Source organism: Tamandua tetradactyla, chromosome 9 (assembly GCF_023851605.1).
Source record: "Tamandua tetradactyla isolate mTamTet1 chromosome 9, mTamTet1.pri, whole genome shotgun sequence".
Classification (NCBI taxonomy): domain Eukaryota; kingdom Metazoa; phylum Chordata; class Mammalia; order Pilosa; family Myrmecophagidae; genus Tamandua; species Tamandua tetradactyla.
The window spans coordinates 16,460,709-16,483,428 of NC_135335.1; the positions used below are offsets into that span (position 1 = coordinate 16,460,709).

At 37.1% G+C, this 22,720-nt stretch overlaps 1 long non-coding RNA gene and 1 other non-coding gene across 12 annotated transcripts in view; one reads left to right on the forward strand and one right to left on the reverse strand.

Moving 5' to 3' along the window:
* The window catches only part of LOC143646797 (uncharacterized), a 120,456-nt gene that overhangs the window by 29,235 nt on the left and 68,501 nt on the right, over positions 1-22,720 (forward strand). The window lies entirely within an intron of this gene.
* TRNAG-ACC (transfer RNA glycine (anticodon ACC)) lies at positions 818-890 on the reverse strand. Its single transcript has one exon. It is a non-coding gene; the product is annotated as a tRNA-Gly (tRNA).

The following is a 22,720-nucleotide window of genomic DNA, read 5'->3' on the forward strand; positions in this document are numbered from 1 at the left end:
CATTTATCTATTGTTGTTTGTGTTTTGGGTCTAAAGTGTAAGAAACCATTACCTACCACAAGATTGTGAAGATGCTTTCCTGCATTTTCTCTAGGAGTTTTATGGTCCTGGTTCTTACACTTAGGTCTTTGATCCATTTTGAGATAATTATTGTATAAGGTGTGCAATAGGAGTCCTCTTTCATTCTTTTGCTTATCAATGTCCAGTGGTCCCAGCACCATTTGTTGAAGAGACTGTTCTATCCAATATCAGTGGAATGATAGCCTTATCAGATATCAGTCAGTCATAGATGTGAGGGTATATTTCTGAACTCCCAATTTGATAACACTGGTCAATATGTTCATTTATTTCTGCTCTAATCTTTGTTATATCATTCCTTCTTCTTGTGTTCAGATTAGTTTGTACCTCTTATTCTGGTTCCTAAAGGAGTGCAGCTGGGTCTTTGGTTTAGCTCTTTATTTTTGAATGTCAGCATTTAGGGCTATAAGTTTCTCTCTCAGCCCTGCCTTCACTACATTCTATAAGTTTTGGAATGTTGCATTCTCCTTTTCATTCATCTTAAGATACTGACTGATTTCTCTTGCAACTTGTTCTTTGACCCACTGATTGTTTAAAAGTGTGTTGTTTAAATTTTGTGTATCTGTGAATCTTCCTGTTCTCAACCTGTTTTTTTAATTTTGTTTTTGTTTTGTGTGCTGTATGGTGGGGATCACATTTCATTCTTTTTCCATGTGAGTATCCTATTCTTGCAGCACCATTTGTTGAATTTTTGTTTGTTTGATTTTTCTTTGTTTGTTAGCTTGTTTGTTTTTCTGAAAGTGCATGGGCCAGGAATTGAACCTGTGTCTCCTGCATGGTAGGCAAGAATTCTACCACTGAACTACCCTCACACACCCCTCTCCACCTGTTTTTTTATTTCTAGCTACATTATATTAGGGTTAGAGAAGGTACTTTGCATAATTTCAATCTCATTAAATTTTGAGATGTGTTTTGTGACCCAACATTTTGTTTATCCTGGAGAATGCTTTATGAGCACTTGAAAACAATGTATATTCTGCTTTGGGGTACAATGATCTATATATGTCTGTTAGGTTTAGTTCACTTATTATATTATTCAAATTCTCTGTTTCCATATTGATCTTCTGTCTAGATGTATTTGACAGTGATGTATTGAAATCTCCCATTATTATTATAGAGGCATCTATTTCTCTCTTCAGTTTTGCCAGTGTTTGCCCCACATATTTTGGGGCACTATGGTTAGATGCACATACATTTATGGTTGTTATTTCTTCATGATGGATTGCCTCTTTTATTAATATATAATGTCCTTCATTGTCTCTTATAACAGTTTTGTATTTAAAGTCTGTTTTTTCTGATATTGGTATTAGTACCCCAGCTCTTTTTTGGTTACTGTTCACATGGAATATCCCTTTTCAGTCTTTCATTTTCAATCTATTTGTGTCTTTAGGTCTAAGGTGAGTTTCTTGTAGATATCGTATTGTTGAGTCATACTTTTTTTACCCATTGTGACAATCTGTGTCTGATTAGGGAGTTTAATCCATTCACATTTGCTATTATTACAGTAAAGGCAATACTTCAACATTTTAACTTTGTTTTTTAAACTTTTTTATTGTGAACTATAACATATTTACAAAAAAGTGATACATTTTGAAATGCATTATGACAAGTAGTTATAGTACAGATTTCAGAGTTTGGTATAGGTTATAGTTCTGCAATTTCAGGTTTTTCCTTCTAGGTGCTCCAAGACCCTGGAGACTAAAAGAAATATCAGTGTAATGCTTCAGCAATCATATTTGTTTGTTAAATCCTATGTTCTTTGTTATAACTCCTCCTTCTCCTTTATTCATTCTCCCAGTTTTTAGAGGCATTTGGCCTATTCCCATTCTAACTTTTTCATGTTGAAATTGGGTGTCAATAATATGGGATAGGATGATGGAATAAATTGATATTATGGAGGGCTGGCTTCTCTGTGTTTCAGAACTTATCTGGCCTAGGAACCATCTGGAGGTTGTAGGTTTCTTGAAAGTAAACTTAGTGTGTGAAACTTTTGTAGAATCTCAGATGTATCCCTAGGTGTTCTTTAGGGTTAATAGGAGTGGTTTTAATTGGAGTTTGACAGACCATGGTAATTGTTAATATCTCAATGAAGCTTGTGTAAGAGTACCCTCCAGAATAGCTTCTTGACTCTATTTAAACTCTCTTAGCCACTGATACCTTATTTTGTTATGCTTCTTTTTCCCCCTTTTGGTTAGCCAGGACCAGGTTCATCCCTGGGAGTCATGCCCTATGTTGCAAAGGAGACTTTCACATTCCCTTGTATGTCACATCCCACATAGAGGGGAGGGTAATGGTTTTCCTTGTAGAGTTGGGCTTAGAGAGAGAGAGGCCATGTTCTAGTTTGGTAGCTGCTGGGATGCAATATACCAGAAATGGAATGGCTTTTAAAAGGGGAATTTACTAAGTTGCTAGTTTACAGTTCTAAGGCCAAGAAAATGTCCCAATTAAAACAAGTCTATAGAAATGTCCAGTCAAAGGCATCCATCCAGGGAAAGATACCTTGGTTCAAGAAGGCCAATGAAGTTCAGGGTTTCTCTCTGAAGTGAAAAGACACATGACCAACACATTCAGGGCTCCTCTCTCCACTGAAAGGGCACACAGTGAACACGGTGTCATCTGCTAGCTTTTTCTCCTGGCTTCTGGTTTCATGAAGCTCCCTGGAGGCATTATTCATCTTCATCTCTGAAGGTCACTGGCTCATGGACTCTCTGCTTCATGGTGCTGCAGCATTCTCTGCTCTCTCCAAATCTCCTTCATTCTCCAAAATGTTTCCTCTTTTATAAGACTCCAGAAATTTATCAAGACCCATCCAAATGGGTGGAGACACATCTCTCCTAATCCAGTTTAACAACCACTCTTGATTGGGATACATCTCTAGGGAGATTATCTAAATAAAGATTCAAACATACAGTATTGAATAGGGATTATTCTGCCATTATGAAATGGGATTTTAATTAAAATTTTGCTTTTCTAGGGTCCATACATCCTTTCAAACCAGCACAGGCCACATCTGAGCAACAGAAGAGGTATACTAGTAACTCTTAGGCATAAATATAGGTAGGCTTAGCTTCTTTGCTACAGAAATGAGCTTCATAAAAGCAAGCCCCAAGATCGAGGGCTTGGTCTATTGACTCATGAGTCCATAATGTTTGAGACAGTTTAAGTGGTTTTCCTGGTGATAAAGTTTAATAGTTTCATATTCTTTTCTCCAGTTCCTTAGGGGACTTTGCCAATACTTTTTGTCTACCCGACATACTCTGGGATGTACCCAGGTATTACATTAAGCTAAACTGAATTACAAGCCCTTATACCCATTCATGTGTTTGGGTTGTTTAAATGAGCTATCCAGACAGGGTGAGTTAGATTATATGTTACAGAAAATTTAGGTTTTGGACAAAATAAACTTCTCTTCCTTCAGTCTCATATAGTAGGTGAAGTTCGAAAATGCAGATGCCACCCTTACCCCTGTGTTCTGATTTATCTTAGTTCCAACCAGATTTGGTTTGTTCTTACCTCTAATGGAAGCCTGATATCTTCTTTGGTTTAACAGTTATATGTAGCAAAACTGACTTTCAGAGCTGTGGAACTCCAACTCTGAGTCTTAGGTGTCATATAGTAGAGTTCCAGGGAGATACTGTATGTTTATATGTCTAATACATATATAGTACAGCATCTCAAAATCTAAGACTACCATTTACAGTTCCAAACTAAATGTCACTGCATTATACAAGCTTATAATCTAGGCCCCAGTTTTCTTACAAGTATTTCCTAAAAGAGACCATACAATATTTGTTTTTTTGTTTCTAGCTTATTTTGCACCACATAATGTCCCTGAAGTTCATTCACCTCATTGTATGCCTCACAACTTTGTTCCATTCTGTAGCCACACAATATTCCATCATAGGTATATTCCACAGTTTGCCATTCTACTTCTCATTCAGTGTATCTCTTTCAGTCACCTCTATCCATTGGGCATTACGGATAATCTCCAGAGTAAACAGTCCATGTCTCACATTATACTTATTTGTACACTCATCAAAACTCTCCATTTTAGATCCTGAAAGAGAAAAATAACCAATAAACACAACCTCACTACATAGAAAATCCAAACCTCCCCTTAACTCTTGTCCTTACCCCCAATTATTTGACACTCATATTGCTATGGTACTGTTGATGTTTTCCTGTTAAATACAGTGCATATTATGCAATAGTAATTTTCCCCCATACTCCTCTATTACTGATTCTTTGTACAAGAGTCATATCTTTGAAGTAGTTCATAGAAGAATTTATTTACATTTATAGGGTTAATTGGTGGGATACATGGCTCTGTATAACCCCTTTCAATCATGGTCACCTTTAATAGACCAATATTATTTATAAATCCATTAATGAACCCTCTGCCCTACTGTTCACTTCTTCATTTTCATTTAGCCTCATGAGCTAACAGATCATCCATCTCTAGCTTCTATGTATCTCTAGGTCCCCTATATACTATGTTATAAGCCTTTGAGTTTACCTTTACGAAGAGCATAACAGCACAATCATACGGTATATGTTCTTTTGTGTCTGACTTATTTCACTCAGCATCATGTCCTCAAGGTTCATCCATGTTATCATATGCTTCAAGATGTCATTTAGTCTTAACTGCAACATAATATTCCATTGATTGTATGTATGTACCACATTTTGTTTATCCCCTCATCTGTTGATGGACACTTGGAGTGTTTATATCTTTTTGGCAATTGTGAATAATGCATCTGTGTATATCAGTGTGCAAATAGTTTGTGTCACTGCTTTCAGCTCTTCTGGGTATATACCGAGTAGTGGTATTGCTGGGTCATAGGGCAACTCAATACTTAGTTTTCTAAGGAACTGCCAAGCTGTCTTCAACAGTGGCTGTACCATTTACATTTCCACCAACAGTGAATGTGTTCCAATTTTTCCACATCCTTTCCAATCTTTGTAGTTTCCATTTGTTTAATAGTAGCCATTCTTATAAGGGTGAGGTGATATCTCATTGTAGTCTTGATCTCCATTTTCCTTATAGGTAATGAGAATGAGCATCTCTTTATGTGCTTTTTAGCCATCTGTGTTTGCTCTTTGGAAAAATGTGTATTTGTATCTTTAGCCCATTTTATAATTGGGTTGTTTGTTCTTTTACCGCTGAGTTGTATGATTTCTTATTTATACAGGATATAAAACCTTTATCCAATGTGCTGGTTTGAAAGGAATTATGTACCCTAGAAAAGCCATGTTTTAGTCCTAATCCCATTTTGTGAAGGCAGCTGTTTCTTCTGATCACTATTCAATGCTGTATGTTGGAACCTTTAATTAGATTATCTCCATGGAGATATGAATCAGTTGTGGGTATTAAACTTGAATAGATGGAGACATGCCTGCAGCCATCCTACGTGGGTCTTTATTAGTTTATTGGAATCCTATAAAAGAGGAGACATTTCTGAGAGAGTTCCTTTTTAAGAACAAGAGAGCCACAGAACCATGGCAGAAGGAAGAGAGAACCACAGAATCCACCAGTCAGTAACCTTTGGAGATGAAGAAGGAAAATGCTTCCCAGGGAGGATCATGAAGCAAGAGGCCTGGAAAGAAAACTAGAAGATGCTGCTGTGTTCACCATGTGCCCTTCCAGCTGAGAAAGAAATGCTGAGCATCATTGGCCTTCTTGAACCAAGGTATCTTTCCATGGATGTCTTAGATTGGATATTTCTGTAGACTTGTTTTAATTTGGACAATTTCACAGCCTTAGAACTGTAAACTAGCAATCTATTAAATTAAAAAAAAAAGCCATTCCATTTCTGGTATATTGCATTCCAGGAGCTAGCAAACTAAAACATCTGATATGTGATTTGTAAATATTTTCTCACATTTAGTTGGCTGCATCTTCACCCTTATGAAAAAGTCCTTTGAGGTACAGAAGCTTTTTTTTTTTTTTTAGGGTTTTTTTTTTAAATTTTTTTTATTAATCAAAAAAAAGAAAAGAAATTAACACAGCATTTAGAAATCATTCCATTCTACAAATGCACTCAGTAATTCTTAGTATCATCACATAGATGTATGATCATCATTTCTTAGTACATTTGCATCGATTTAGGAAAAGAACTAGCAACACAGCAGAAAAAGATATAGAATGTTAATATAGAGAAGAGAATTAAAATAATAATACTAATAAAATATATATATATAAAAAGGAAAAAGAAAAAAAACAAAAACAAAAGATACAAACACACAAACAAACAAACAAAAAACCATATTTCAGGTGCAACTTCATTCAGTGTTCCAACCTAGTTACATTACACTTAGGTATTATTGTGCTGTCCATTTTTGAGTTTTGTATCTAGTCCTGTTGCACAGTCTGTATCCCTTCAGCTCCAATAACCCATTATCTTACCCTGTTTCTAACTCCTGCTGGACTCTGTTACCAATGATATATTCCAAGCGGATTCTCGAATGTCGGTTCACATCAGTGGGACCATACAGTATTTGTCCTTTAGTTTTGGGCTAGACTCACTCAGCATAATGTTCTCTAGGTCCATCCATGTTATTACATGCTTCATAAGTTTAGTCTGTCTTAAAGCTGCATAATATTCCATCGTAGGTATACGCCACAGTTTGTTTAGCCACTCTTCTGTTGATGGACATTTTGGCTGTTTCCATCTCTTTGCAATTGTAGATAATGCTGCTATAAACACTGGTGTGCAAATGTCCATCTGTGTCTTTGCCCTTAAGTCCTCTGAGTAGATACCTAGCAGTGGTATTGCTGGGTCATAATCCATTCTGCCATTCTATGTCTTTTGATTGGGAAATTCAGTCCATTAACTTTTAGTGTTATTACTGTTTGGATAATATTTTCCTCAACCATTTTGGCTTTTGTATTATATGTATCATATCTGATTTTCCTTCTTTCTACACTTTACTCCATACCTCTCTCTTCTGTCTTTTCGTATCTGACTCTAGTGCTCCCTTTAGTATTTCTTGCAGAGCTGGTCTCTTGGTCACAAATTCTCTCAGTGACTTTTTGTCTATAAATGTTTTAATTTCTCCTTCATTTTTGAAGGACAATTTTGCTGGATATAGAAGTCTTGGTTGGCAGTTTTTCTCTTTTAGTAATTTAAATATATCATCCCACTGTCTTCTAGCTTCCATGGTTTCTGCTGAGAAATCTACACATAGTCTTATTGGGTTTCCCTTGTATGTGACAGATTGTTTTTCTCTTGCTGCTTTCAAGATCCTCTCTTTCTCTTTGACCTCTGACATTCTAACTAGTAAGTGTCTTGGAGAACGCCTATTTGGGTCTATTCTCTTTGGGGTGCACTGCACTTCTTGGATCTGTAAATTTAGGTCTTTCATAAGAGTTGGGAAATTTTCAGTGATAATTTCTTCCATTAGTTTTTCTCCTGCTTTTCCCTTCTCTTCTCCTTCTGGGACACCCACAACACGTATATTTGTGCGCTTCATATTGTCATTCAGTTCCCTGATCCCCTGCTCAAGTTTTTCCATTCTTTTCCCTATAGTTTCTGTTTCTTTTTGGAATTCAGATGTTCCATCCTCCAGTTCACTAATTGTAGCTTCTGTCTCTTTAGATCTACCATTGTAGGTATCCATTGTTTTTTCCATTTTTTCTTCTTTGTCCTTCACTCCCATAAGTTCTGTGATTTGTTTTTTCAGATTTTCTATTTCTTCTTTTTGTTCAGCCCATGTCTTCTTCATGTCCTCCCTCAATTTATTGATTTGGTTTTTGAAGAGTTTTTCCATTTCTGTTCGTATATTCAGCATTAGTTGTCTCAGCTCCTGTATCTCATTTGAACTATTGGTTTGTTCCTTTGACTGGGCCATATCTTCAATTTTCCGAGCGTCATCCATTATTTTCTGCTGGTGTCTGGGCATTTGATCAGATTTCCCTGGGTGTGGGACCCAGCTGGTTGAAAGCTTTTTCTGTGAAATCTCTGGGCTCTGTTTTTCTTTTCCTGCCCAGTAGGTGGCGCTCGTGGCGCTCGTCTGTCTGCACGGCAGTCGGCCCGGGAAACCGCGCGTGGCGGCGGGGGTCACTGGCCCTGCGGCTTGGGAGAGTGCCGGTCCTAATTGCCCAGCTGGCCCGAAACGCCAAGCGTGACGGGAGGGCCCCGCTATCCAACGTTCCCAGTCAGACCAGGGAGCCACGTGCGTGGAGGGGACCCCAGTCGCCAGCCGCCCCGGCCAGGAAAACGCGCGCCCCTTGGGTATCTCACCACAGCAGATTCTCCCTGCCCGTTCAGCTGTTCCAGAATGGGGTACGCTGTCTTTTTGGTCTCTGTCGTGACTCCGGGAGCTGTTTCGTATTGTTTCTGTTTCTTTAGTTGCTTTTCTGGAGGAGGAACTAAGACCCGCGCGTCTTACTAAGCCGCCATCTTCTCCGGAAGTCCCAGAAGCTTTTTATTTTGAGGAATTCCTATTTATCTGTTTCTTCTTTCCTTGCTTGTGCTTTGGGTGTAAAGTCTAAGCAGCTACTTTCTATTACTAGGTCTTGAAGATGTTTCCCTTTTTTTCTTCTAGGAGTTTAATGGTACTGGCTCTTATATTTAGGTCTTTGATCCACTTTGACTGGATTTTTGTATAGGGTGTAAGGTAAGGGTCCTCTTTCATTTTTTTGCTATTGACATCCTGTTCCCCCATGCCCATTTATTGAAAAGCCTATTCTGCCCCTGCTCAGTGGATTTGGGGACCTTGTTGAAGAACAATTGATCATAGATTTGGTGGTCTATCTCTGAACTCTTGATTTGATTCCATTGGTCAATACTTCTATCTTTTTGCCAGTACAATACTGTTTTGGCCACTGTAGTTTTATAATAAGTTTTAAAATCAGTGTTAGTCCTCCAACTTTTGTTCTTTTATAGAATATTTTAAAAATGCTATTTGAGGTTTCCTTCCTTTGAAATAAATTTGGTGTTCTGTTGAATCTGTAGATCAGTTTGGGTAGAATTGTTATCTTAACTACAGTTAACCTTCCTATCCATGATGAGAGAATGTCTTTCCTCCTATTAAAATCTTCTTTGATTTCTTTTAGCAATGTTTTGTTGTCTTCTATGTACAGGCCCTCTACATACCTGGTTAAGTCTATGACTCAAAACTTGATTGTTTTAGTTGCTATTTTGAATGGAATTTTCCCCTTAATCCTTTCCTCAGGTAGGTCATTGCTTATTTATAGATACATTACTGATTTTTGGACATTAATATTGTATTTGGCCACTTTACAGAATATGTTTATTAGCTCAAGAAGCTTTGTCATAGATTTCTCAGGATATTCCAAGTATAGTATCATGTCATCTGCAAATAATGAGTTTTACTACTTCCTTCCCTATTTGGATGTCTTTTACTTCTTTTGTCTGCCTGATTACTCTACCTAGAACTTCTAGTACAATATTGAATAATGGTGGTGACAGAGGGTATCATTGTCTCATCTTGATCTTAGAGGGAATGCTTTCAGTCTCTCATCAGTTACAGTGCTGGCTATGGGTTTTTCATATATGCCATTTATCATTTTGAGGAAGATTCCTTTGATTCCTACCTTTTTTTTGTATGCTGCATGGTAGAGGTTACATTTCATTCTTTCTCCATGTGAATAGCCTGTTATTGCAGTGCTGTTTGTTGAATTTTTGTTTGATTGATCTTCTAGTTTCCTAGCTGCTGGAATACAATATACCAGAAATGGAATGGCTTTTAAAAAGGGGAAAAATCAAGTCAAAGTTTATCAAAGACCTAAATATAAAATTTTTGCAGATTTACAGTTCAAAGGCTGAGAAAATGTCCCAATTAAAGCAAGTCTTTAAAAATGTCCAAATTAAGGAATCAACAAGAGGTTACCTTCACTCAAGAAAGGTCGGTGACATTCAGGGTTTCACTTTCAACTCAAAGGTACATGGTGAACATGGTAATGTCTGCTAGCTTTCTCTCCAGGCTTCTTGTTTCATGACGCTCTCATGGAGGTATTTTCCTTCATCATCTCCAAAGGTCTCTGACTTGTGGACTCTCTCTCATGGATCTATGTGGCTCTGCTCTCTCAGAATATGAAGGCTTTTCCAAAATACTTCCTCTTTTAAAGGATTCTGGTAAACTAATCAAGACCCACCTGGAATAGGTGGAATTATATCTCCATTTAATCAAAATTAGTACCCCCAATTGGGTGTGTCACATGTCCTTGGAGATAATCTAAATAATGTTTCCAACATATAGTACTGAAAGAGTTTAAAAGAAACTGTTGCTACCACAAAATTACATTAGGATTAAGCCATGGCTTTTCTGGGTACACAAATCCTTTCAAATCAGCACAGTTGGGTTTTTGTTTATTTGTTTTGCTGCTTTGTTTTTTGGGGGAAGAGCATGGGACTGTAATTGAACCCAGGTCTCCCATATGACAGGCAAAAACTCTGCCACTGAACTACCATTGAACCCCCTCAGTTCCTAACTTTGAAGTGTTTTATCAGAAAAGGTCAGTGAACTTTGTGGAGTACTTTTTCCTCATCAATCAAAATGACTGCGATTTTTCCCTTTTGATTTGTTAATGTGCTGTATTCCATTCATTTTCTTGAGTTGAACCACTCTTGCATTACTAGTATAAACCTCATTTGGATGTGGTATATAATTCTTTTAATGGATTACTGGATTTGATTTGCTAATATTTATTGAGAATTTTGGCATCTGTATTCATTAAGGAGATTGGCCTGTAGTTTTCCTTTCTTGCAGCATCTTTACCCAGTTTTGGTATTAGAGTAATATTATCTTCATAAAATGAGTTAAGTAGTAGTCTCTTTCCTACAATTTTGGAAAATGTTTGAACAGATTGGTGTTAGTTCTTTTTAAAATGTTTGTTAAAATTCTCCTGTAAAACCATCTAGCACTGGGCTTTACTTTGCAGGAAACTTTTTGATGACTGATTGAATTTTTTCTTGTGATAGGTTTATTGAGGTCTTCTATTTCTTCTCCAGTCAGTGCAGGATGTTCTTGTATTTCTAGGAATTTGGCCCTTTCATCTAAATTGTCTAGATGTTGGCACTGATATTGACAATATTATCCAATGATTTTTTTTTTATTTCTTCTGGGTCCATGGTAACCACACCCCTCTCATTTCTGATTTTGTTTATTTACATCCTCTGTCTTTTTTTCTTTGTCAGCCTAGCTGGGGGTCCATCGATGTTACTGATTTTCTTAATGAACCAACTTTTGGTTTTATTGATTCTATTGTATTTTTGTTCACCAATTCAATTATTTCTGCTTTAATCTTTGTTATGTTTCTTCTATTTTGTTTGGTATTAGTTTGCTGTTCTTCCATTACTTCCTCTAGGTAAGCAGCTTACATCCTCAATTTTTGCTCTTTCTCTTTTTAGAAAGACATTTAGGGCAATAAATTTCCCTCTCAGCACTGCCTTTGCCACATTCCATAAGTTCTGATCTGTTGTATTCTCGTTTTCATTCATCTCCAGGTATTTCCCAATTTCTCTAGCAATTTCTTCTTACCCACTGATTGTTTAGGAGTGTGTTGTTTATTCTGCATATATCTGTGTATATTCTGGTTCTTTGGTGGTTATTGTGTTTTCCAGCTTAATTCTGTTTTATCAGAGGAAGTGTTTTGAGTAATTTCATCTTTTAAAATTTACAAAGACCTGTTTTGTGCCCCCTGCATATGATTTATCCTAGAGAACATTCATAAGCACTAGAAAAGAATGTGTGTCCTGGATTTTTTGGGCATAGCAATCTGTATATGTCTGTTACATCTAATTCATTTGTCAAATGATTTAGGTTCTCTATTTCCTAGTTGATCATCTGTCTGTCTATCTATAGAAGAGAGTGGTGAATTTAAGTCTTCCAGCATTATTGTTGAAACACTTATTGCTCCCTTCAGTTTTGCTAATATTTGCCTCATGTTCTTTGGAACTCCTTGATTGGGAACATACACATTTATGACTGTTATTTCTTCTTGGTGAATTGTCCCTTTTATTAATATGTAGTGGCCTTCCTTGGCCCTTATGATATATTTGCATTTAAAGTCTATTTTGTCTGCTCTTAGCATAGCTACTCCTGCTTTCTTTTGGTTAAGTATTCATGGAACAACTTCTTCTATCTTTTCAATTTCAATCTATTTGTATCCTTGGGTCTAAGATGAATACCTTATAAGCAGCATATAGATGGATCATATTTCCTAATCCCTTCTGCAAATCTATCTTTCAATTTGTGAGGTACGTCTATTAACATTCTAAGTTATAACTGTAAATATATTTCTTGAATCTATTGTATTTTCCTTTGGCTTTTATTTGTCAGATCTATATTCTTCCCCCATTCTCTTTTTATCCTTTTAGCCACCCTTACTGGTACTTTTCAATTCTGTGCCCATCTGCAGATTTCCCCATCCTTTCTCTTCTTTTTCAGCCAACAGAACTTCCTTTATTATTTCTTTTTTTATCATTTCTTATTTTAAGAAAACAAACAATACACTTAGAACCACCAACAATGGATACCTTAGTTAGCTTAACCATAGGCATATTTAAATAAATTATCCATATAATCATTGTAAAGCCTCTCTTGTTTGTACAGTAAGTTTCATAAACCAATTGAAAATTAAGGAAACAAAAAAAACCTACAAATTCAGATAGCAAAGTTTTTGAATTCTAAGTATTCAGCACTAACTTAGATATCATTTGATCAGCTGTCAAAACTGTGAATGTTCTCAAAATATCAAGTAGAAAGTTCTTACAAATATCTGTATTGCTATAGTAATGGCCTATGTTACTAAATATATTCCTGACTTCAGGAAAATATGAAGATACAGATATTTTTGCAATTAACATATGGAAACCTAAAAGGGATAACCACCTAAAATAGATATCTTAGTTTTATCCATAGGTATATTAAAAAAATCGAAGTAATCATCATAAAGCCTGTTTGTACAATCTTTCATAAACCAATTTAAACTTAAAACAAGGAAGGAATAAATCTATAGATGCAGATATCAGAGTTTCTTGAATTTTAAATATTAAATGCTATCTTTTTGTATTTTTTATTATTTTTTTTAAAACATAAACACAAACACTCTTGCCATATGATCATTCCATTCTACATATATAATCAGTAATTCACTATATCATCACATAGTTGCATATTCATCATCATGGTCATTTCTTAGAACATTTACATCGATTCAGAAAAAGAAATAAAAAGACAACAGAAAAAAATTCATGCATACCGTACCCCTTACCCCTCCCTTTCATTGATCACTAGCATTTCAATCTACTAAATTTATTTTAACATTTTTCCCCCTATTATTCATTTTTAATCCATAAGTTTTACTCATCTGTTGAAAAGGCAGATAAAAGGAGCAGAAGACACAAGGTTTTCACAATCACACAGTCACATTGCAAAAGCTATATCATTATACAATCATCTTCAAGAAGCACAGTTACTGGAACACAGCTCTACCTTTTCAGGCAGTTTCCTTCAGCCTCTCCATTACATCTTGACTAACTAGGTGATACCTATTTAATGCATAAGAATAACCTCCAGGATAGCCTCTCAACTCTGGAATCTCTCAGCCATTGACGCTTTATTTTGTCTCATTTCACTCTTCCCCCTTTTGGTCGAGAAGGTTTTCTCAGTCCCTTGATGCTGAGTACCAGCTCATTCTAGGATTTCTGTCCCACATTGCCAGGAAGGTACACACCCCTAGGAGTTATGTCCCACATAGAGAGGGGGAGAGCGGTGAGTTTACTTGTTGTGTTTGCTGAAAGAGAGGCCACATCTGAGCAACAAAAGAGGTTCTCTTGGGGGTGACACTTAGGCCTAATTTTAAGTAGATTTAGCCTGTCTTTTGTGAAGTTAAGTTTCATATGAACAAACCCCAAGATAGAGGGCTCAGCCTACTGCTTTGGTTGTCCCCACTGCTTGTGAGAATATTAAGAAGTCTCTACTTGGCAAAGTTGAATTTTCCCCCTTTCTTACCATTCTCCCAAGGGGACTTTGCAAATACTTTTTTATTCACTGTTCATATCACTCTGGGATTTATCAGGGCATCACTCTGGACAAACCTACAAAATCTCATGCCCTGCCCAGAGTTCAGTGTACTTATGGTGTTCAATTAAGCTGTCCAAATAAGTTATATTAGGAACTGCACTAGTCAAAATAGGAATTTTGTACCAAATAAATATTTTCTGCTTTAGTCTCACACATAAGTTAAAATTTTAAAATATTACCATCTATTTTCAATACCTTGCAGTATCAACAATCCTTTGTTCTTGCTCATACAAAAACATTTTAAAATTTGTATATTAAATGCTATCTTAAATACCATTTGATTAACTATGAAAGCTATGCTTTTCAAAATATCAAGTAAAAAGTTATTGCAGTTATCAACTTTGCTATAGTAGTGTGCTATATTACTAAATATTTTCAAATTTTTTATTTCAAGAATTTATTTTATCTAATATTACTGTAGCTGCCTATAGTTTTTATAACCATTTTTTTTGTTGTAAAATACAACATATAAACAAAGAAAAAAAGCAACAATTTTCAAAGCACACTTCATCAAGCAGCTACATAACAGTTCCCAGAGTTTGTCATGGGCTAGCATGCCCTTATCTCAGATTTTTCCTTCTAGATGCTCTAAAACACTGGCAGCTTTACAATAGTCATAATAATGGAATCATACAGTACCTGTCCTTTTGTGTCTGCCTTATTTCACTCAAAATTATGTACTTCAGGTCCATCCACATTGTCATGTGTTTTGGAACATCATTTTGTCTAAATGCTGCATAATATTCCATCATATGAATATACAACATTTTGTTTATCCACTCATCTGTTGATGGGCACCTGGATTTTTTCCATCTCTTGACAATTGTAAAGTGCTGCTATGAACATCAGTGTACAAATGTCTGTGTCACTGCCCTCAACTATTCTGGCTGTATACTGAGTATTGGTATTACCAGGTCATAGGGCAACTCAATATTTCATTTTCTGAGGAATCAGTAAGCTGACTTCCACAGTGGCTGAACCATTTTACATTCCACCAACAGTGAAAAGGTGTTCTAATTTCTGCACATCCTCTCCAGCATTTATAGTTTCCTGTTTGTTTAATAGCAGCCATTCTTACAGATGATATCTCATTGTCATCTTAGTTTGCATTTCCCTTATAGCCAAAAATGAACAGTTCTTCGTGTGTTTATTAGTCATCTATATTTTCTCTCCATAAAAGTGCCTATTCATTTCCTCTGCCCATTTTATAATTGTGTTGTTTGTTCTCTTGTTGGTGAGCTGTATAATTTCTTTATGTACACAGGGCATCAAGCCTTTATCCAATGTGTGGTTTCCAAATATTTTCTCCCATTGAGACAGTTGCTTCTTCACCTTTTTAACGAAGTCCTTTGAAGTGCAGAAGCTCTTGATCTTAAGCAGTTCCCATTTATCTATTTTTTCTTTCACAACTTGTGTGTTAGGTGTAAAGTTTAAGAGGCTGCCTTCTATTACTAGATTTTGAAGATGTTTCTCTACATTTTTTTCAAGAAGTTTCATGGTTTTGGCTCCTACATTTAGGTCTTTGATCTATTTTGAATTAATTTCTATATAAGGTGTAAGATAGGGATCCTCTTTCATTCTTTTGACTATTGAAATCCATTTCTCCCATGCCCATTTATTGAAAAGACTATTCTGTCCCAAGTCAGTGGATTTGGGGGACTTATCAAAGATCAGATGTGCATAAATTTGGTGGTTGATTTATGCGCTCTTGATTCTGTTCCACTGACCAGTCCTGTCTTTGTGCCAGTACCATGCTCTTTTGACTACTATGGCTTTATAGTAAGCTTTAAAGTCAGAAAGTGACACATCTCCCAGTTTGCTCTTCTTTTTTATGATAACTTTAGCTATTTGAGGTCTCTTTCCCTTCCATATAAATTTGATAACTAGTTTTTCAAAGTGTTCAAAGTAGGTTGTTTGGATTTTTATTGATATTGCATTGAATTTGTAGATCAGTTTCGGTAGAATTGACATCTTGAAGATAATTCAACCCTCCTGGCCATGGGCATGGAATATCTTTACATCTATTTACATCATTTTTTATTTTTTTCTTTTAACAATTTTTTGCAATTTTCTGTGTGTAAGTCCTTGACATCCCTGGTTAGGCTTATTCCTAGATACCTAATTCTTCTGGTTGCTGTTCTGAATGGAATTTTTTCCTTAGTTGTCTCCTCAGATATGTCACTGCTTGTGTATGGAAACGTTACTTATTTTTGTACATTACCTTGTATCCTGCCACTTTGCTGAATTTCTTTCTTGGCTCAAGTAGTTTTAATGTAGATTTCTCAGGGTTTTCTAAGTATAGGATTATGTCATCTGCAAATAATGAAAGTTTTATTTCTTCCTTTTCTATTTGGATACCTTTTATTTTTTTCTCCTGTCTAATTGCTCCACTTAATACTTCCAATACAATGTTGAATAATAGTCATGATAATGGGTATCCTTGTCTCATCCCTGATCTCAAGGGGAATACTTTCAACTTCTCACCATTAAGTATGATGCTGGCTATGGGTTTTCCCTATATGCTCTTTATAATATTGAGAAAGTTTTCTTTGTTGCCTAATTTTGAAGCATTTTTATCAGGAAAGGATGCTGGATTTTGTCATATGCTTTTTCAGCATCAATTGATATGATCATGTGATTTTTCCCTTTTGATTTGTTAATGTTCTGTATTATGTTGATTGATTTTCTTATGTCGAATCACCCATGCATTCTTGGTATAAATCCCACTTGATCATGATGTATAATTCTTTTAATGTGACATTGGATATAATTTGCTAGTCTTTTTGTTAAGAATTTTCGCATCTGTGTTCATTAGGGAGATTGGTCGATATTTTTCTTGTATCATCATTGTCTGAGTTTGATATTAGACTCATGTTAGCTTCATAAAATGAGTTAGGTAGCAATCCTTTCCCTTTAATTTTTTGGAAGAGCTTCAGCAGGATTGGCATTAATTCCTTTTGAAATGTTTAATAAAATTCTCCTGTGAAGCCATCAGGTCCTGGGCTTTTCCTTGTGGGAAGATTTCTTATGATGATTAGTTCTTTACTTGTAATTGGTTTGTTGAGATCTATTTCTTCTTGAGTCTATTTCTTCTTCTTGAGTACAGTAATTTGTGCATTCTAGGAATTTGTCCATTTCATCTAAGCTGTCTAGTTTGCAGTTATATAGTTGTTCATAATATTCTCTTATGATATTTTAAATTTCTTCATGATTTTTGGTAACAACCCCCCTCTCATTTCTGACTTTGTTTTTCTGTGTCATCTCTCTTTTATTCTTTGTTAGTCTAGCTAAGGGAGCATCAATTTCATTAATTTTCTCAAAGAACCAACTTTTAGTTTCATTCATCTTACTATTATTTAATTGTTCTCCAGTGTGTTTATTTCTGCTTTAGCCTTTATTATTTCTCTTTGTTTATTTGGTTTGGGGTTAGTTTGCAGTTCTTTCTCTAAATTCTCAAGGTAAGCAGTTTAACCCTTAAGTCTTGCTCATTCTTGTTTTTAATATAGGCATTTAGGGTAACAAGTTTCTCTCTGGGCACTTTCTTTGCTGCATCCCATAAGTTTTGATATGTTGTGTTCTCATTATCATTCATCTCCAGATATTTACTGATTTCTCTAGCAGTTTGTTCCTTGATATCTGCTATTTTTCTATTTATTTTTTCAAATCCTTTTTATGCTCTTCTAGCATAGTTGTTCTCTTTTAGTGTCTTCTTGATCACCTTTATGTCATTAGCCATCCCATTTATTTTATTTAATAGAGTTATATGAACATCTTTGATTAGTTGTTCCAGTGTCTGTGTCCCCTCTAGTGCTTCAATTTGGTTGTGAGTCTGGGCTGTATCTGTCTGCATCATGTTATACTTAGTGATTTTCTGTTGTCTTTGCAACATGTAAATATCTTGATTGGTTTACTTTGGAAGTTGATTACCCTTCTGTAGTCTAAAGCTTATATATTATTTGCAAGATTGATGTGGAGCAGGATGTAGAGCACAACAATGCAGTGATGCATTGCAGCACAGGTATAGGTGCAGGTTGGGGATGCTGCCCTGGTGCTCATGAGCATGGGTGCTCAGTGGCAGGGTGAATATGACTGTGCGGGCCCGTGGGTCTGGGGCAGGGCCCTGCTGTCAAGTGTATAATTTTATTTCAAACTTTTGCAGAGGATTTATTCTTTTATCTTGTAAAAAGAGAGGTACTAGAAATAGTCATGTTCATTTCATATGTTATGAGTTGCATAGGAAATATCATAAAAATTAAAAGATTTTCTGCACTTCTGTCAGGTTTGTATGGATGAAACATTAACACGCATATTTTGAAATTATATAGAATTCATAGAGACTTGATAATTTTCTCACTGTCCATGTTATGCCTTAACACTACTCTGCATGGTATTAGACAAAAAACAGGGTTGTCAGTCATGGTTTTAATTACTTAAAAAAAACTTACTTGTCACAGAAACACCAGATTTCCTTGTTAGTTATATTTTTGTACTCTGATGCTTCTTTGAAAGTACATGTGCTCTGCTATAGGTCAGTTTCCTCTTCAACAAAAAAGGGTCTTTGAAAGAAAAGCAAGCAAGTATATAAATTATATATACACTTTGCAGACTATACATATTTAAATTACCAAAAAGATCTAGGAAAATATGTTCAAGAGGACATCCTACAAAATTCAGTTATTCTTGAAAATTTGTCAGAATAATAATTTAATTTAGTTAAATTAACACTTGCATTTTTCATTTTCTTAAATCTAGTAGAGGGACTTCTGGAAAGATGACCGAATAGAGTTGCATGAGATTAGCCCTGCTAGAAAAGTTAGAAAAGGAACAGAAGGGTGACTGAGGTGGCAATTCGTGAGTGCAGCTGACATAGGAGAGCCTTCTGCACCACATGGGGCATACCTGGCTGCAGAGGCCAAGGAACTGAGAGGCAGAAAGCTGGAGCCTGGCACGGAGGCATGGAGCCCACAGGAGTGCATGGATGGGAGCCGGGGACTAGGAAATAAGCCAGACCATGTTACTTGGGCATGCTACCCTCACCAGCACAGCCCTGTGACCAGTGATTCACCCCACACTCCATGCACCCGAACCCTGTCACCCACTCCCACTCTCTATGCTCCAGGTGTCTTCACCCACCAGCCCCCAGTGCGTGTACTTGCCCCCAGCCCCCACCCCAAATGCAGTCCAACCCACCTCTCCCGCACCCCTCCTGAGCACTACCTCCTCCTCCCTGTTACCTGTAAGCTGTTGCCAGTACATAAAGGCTGTGGGCATTAACCGCCATACCCAGGATACCTCTGTTCCGCTGCCCATGGTGTCTGTCACATAGCCTCACTCTGCATCCCTGAATCCTGTGCATCAGTTTATGTCACTCCTAGGACCACACATATGCACAGGCCCCCAAATCACATCATTCAGCTCTGAGAACCACACTTTACAGCAGTCCTAGAACCATGAGTGTGCATGGCCCTCAGCCATAATTTCCAGCTCTGAGAAAGTGCTGATCTGCGCAGCCGGGTCACATCTGCCCCCAATCCATGAAGGCATAATGGTGACCTGCTTCCACAGCTTAGTGTATCCACACAAAGGATCCCATACCTTAGACCAGTGCACACCAGGATTATGCCCCCCCCCAGACTGGAGCACCCACACAACCACATCCTCCCTGGCCACTGGGCACCCATGTTCACAAAAATCAGTGTAACATCCCCAACCTGTGCCTATACCTGCCCTGAAACAAATCACTGCCCTGAGTGCCCCGCACTGTATCCTGCTCCCTGCTGTACAACCATCCCATAAACATAAGGCCTTAGACTCCTGATAGAAAGAAAATTCCAAAGTAAATCAATCATGATATTTACATGCCATGAAAACAGCAGATCACTAAGCATATCACAGTGCAGACAGATATAAACCTGCCTAATGACCAAATTAAAAAGCCAGAGGAGATAGAGATGTTGGAACAACTAATCAAAGATGTTCATATCATTCTACTTAATAAAATAAGTGAGATAGCAAGTGACATAAAGGAGATCAAGAAGACAGTAGAAGAACAGTGTGCTGGTTTTAAAGGATGTATGTATCCTTGAAAAGCCATGTTTTAATCCTAATCCCATTTTGTAAAGGTAACTGTTTACAATAATCCCTATTCAGTACTGTATGTTTGAAAGTGTAATTAGATCATCTCCCTGGAGATCTGATTTAGGGAATCACATCTTGATGTGATCTTGATGTGAAGAAATTTTCTTCTAGGACATTAACTGAGACATTTTCTCAACCTTAGAACTGTAAACTAACAACCTATTAAATTCCCCTCTTTAAAAGCCATTCCATTTCTGGTATATTGCATTCTGGCAGCTAGCAAACTAGAACAGTGCCTCATGCAACCATGCAGATAGAATTGCCCAAAATCGAAAGCGAGGCTGTGAAGCTGGATGCACTGATGTAGGGTCTCCATGAACTCCACAGGAGAGACTTGCTGGTTGAAGAAGCAGTGAAAAACACCTCTCTTCTTTCTTAAATGTCTTACTGGATTATATCACTGATGGGAGACACACCCTTAGTTGATCACAGATGTTATCAGCCACAGCTGCAATCAACTGACTGATGATTTAATACAACAGCCTTCCAACAATTAGCTATTAGATATTTCAACCAGCCATGAAATATCCTTGCAGCAATGGACAGACTAGTGCTTGCCTGGCCAGACCACTGGGAACATCACCAAGTTGGCCAAGTTGACATCAAAAACTAAGCACAATAGTCCACTCCTTGTCAACTTGGTAGCTACACACCTCACCTTGAAACATGCTTAATTTCCAAACTGAAAAAAATAACAAACACATATTTCACCTAACAATACTCAACTCCCCTGAGTACACCCAGAAATGCACTACAAATAGCGTGCATAGGTGTTCTACTTTGCTAGCTGCCAGAATGCAATATATCAGAAATAGAATGATTTTTAAAAAGGGGAATTTAATAAGTTACTAGTTTACAGTTCTAAGGCTGAGAAATGTCCCAGTTAAAACAAGTCTATAGAGATGTCCAATCTAAGGCATCTAAGGAAAGATACCTTGATTGAAGAAGACTGATGAAGTTTAGAGTTTCTCTCTCATCTGGAAAGTCACATGGTGAACATGGTCAGGGCTCCTCTCTCAGCTGGAGGGGCATATGGCAAGCATGGCATCATTGGCTGGCTTTCTCTCCTGGCATCCTATTTCATGAAGCTTCCCAGGAAGTGTTTTCCTTCTTCATTTCCAAAGGTTGCTGGTTGGTGAACTCTGCCTCACGTGGCTGTCATTCTTCTCTGCTGTCTCTCAGATCTCTCATTCTCCAAAATGTTTCTTCTTTTATAGGACTTCAGAAACTAATCAAGACCCACCCAAATAGATGGAGACACATTTTCCCCAATCCAGCTTAACAATCACTCTTGATTGGGTTACATCTCCGGGGAGATGATCTAATTACAGATTCAAATATACAGTATTGAATAGGAATTATTCTGCCTTTACAAAATGGGATTAAGATTAAAACATGGCTTTTCCAGGGGACATACATCCTTTCAAACCAGTACAATAGGTAATATTTTTCTGTAAACTTAATATCCTATAGCTTAAATATTATATAAACATTATAACATGAACAATAGAACTTATGCCATATGATAAGAGGAAAAAGGATAAAGGGGAAGTGATAGAGATCCCTGAAGACAAGATTGTGACATAGGGCTGAAGTGTTTATATTCCCCTGAGGTAGGACAGTGTAGGTATGCTGCCAGTCTTCCTAGCTGCATGCAAAATGTTTTTAGTGGTCCTTAATAACAATTATTGATAAAAAAAAAATTGCCAAATCAATAGCTGCGTACCAGGTGATGTGTTGATTTACTCAAGCAGTGATATCACATTTGGAACAGTACATGCAATTGGAGTCACCACCTAGTTAAGTTTATGACCCACTGTCATTCTCCAGTTCTCATCTGTTTACTGCACAGTGCAAATAGAAGAGTTGAATGGGGATTTGGTGGGAACCACCATGCCTGCATCTGTCAAGTCCTTAAGAGTGACACTGATCTCTGCAATCCCTCCAGGAATCCAGTATTGCTTCTGGTTTACAATTTTGCTAGATGGGGGCAGTTCTAGTGGTTTCCATTGGGCCTTTCTTATCATAATAGCTCTCACTCCATGAGTCAGAGAACCAATGTGGGGATTCTGCCAGTTGCTGAGTATGTAGATTCCAATTTTGCCTTCTGGAAATGACCACAGAATGGGTCTGGGGACCCATTAGAAACACTGTGAGATAGACCTGAGATAAAACTTCATTGATTAGCTGACTTCTCTAAGCCATTAGTTTGACTGGTGGATCAGAGTGATATTTTAGGTCTGCTAGAATCAGTGTCACTTCTGAGCCTCTGTTTAATAATACCTGAAATATCTGATTGTTTCCCTTTGCTCAGTGCACAGTTTCCCTGGTAGAAGGCCATAGGTCTCCTTGGGGAAGGCTAGGAGGAATGTTACCATGTAAATTTTGGGCAGTGTTGACAGTCCTCCCCAGAGGGTAACTGGCCCTTCCCTCATTCAAAGGGCTCTGGGTC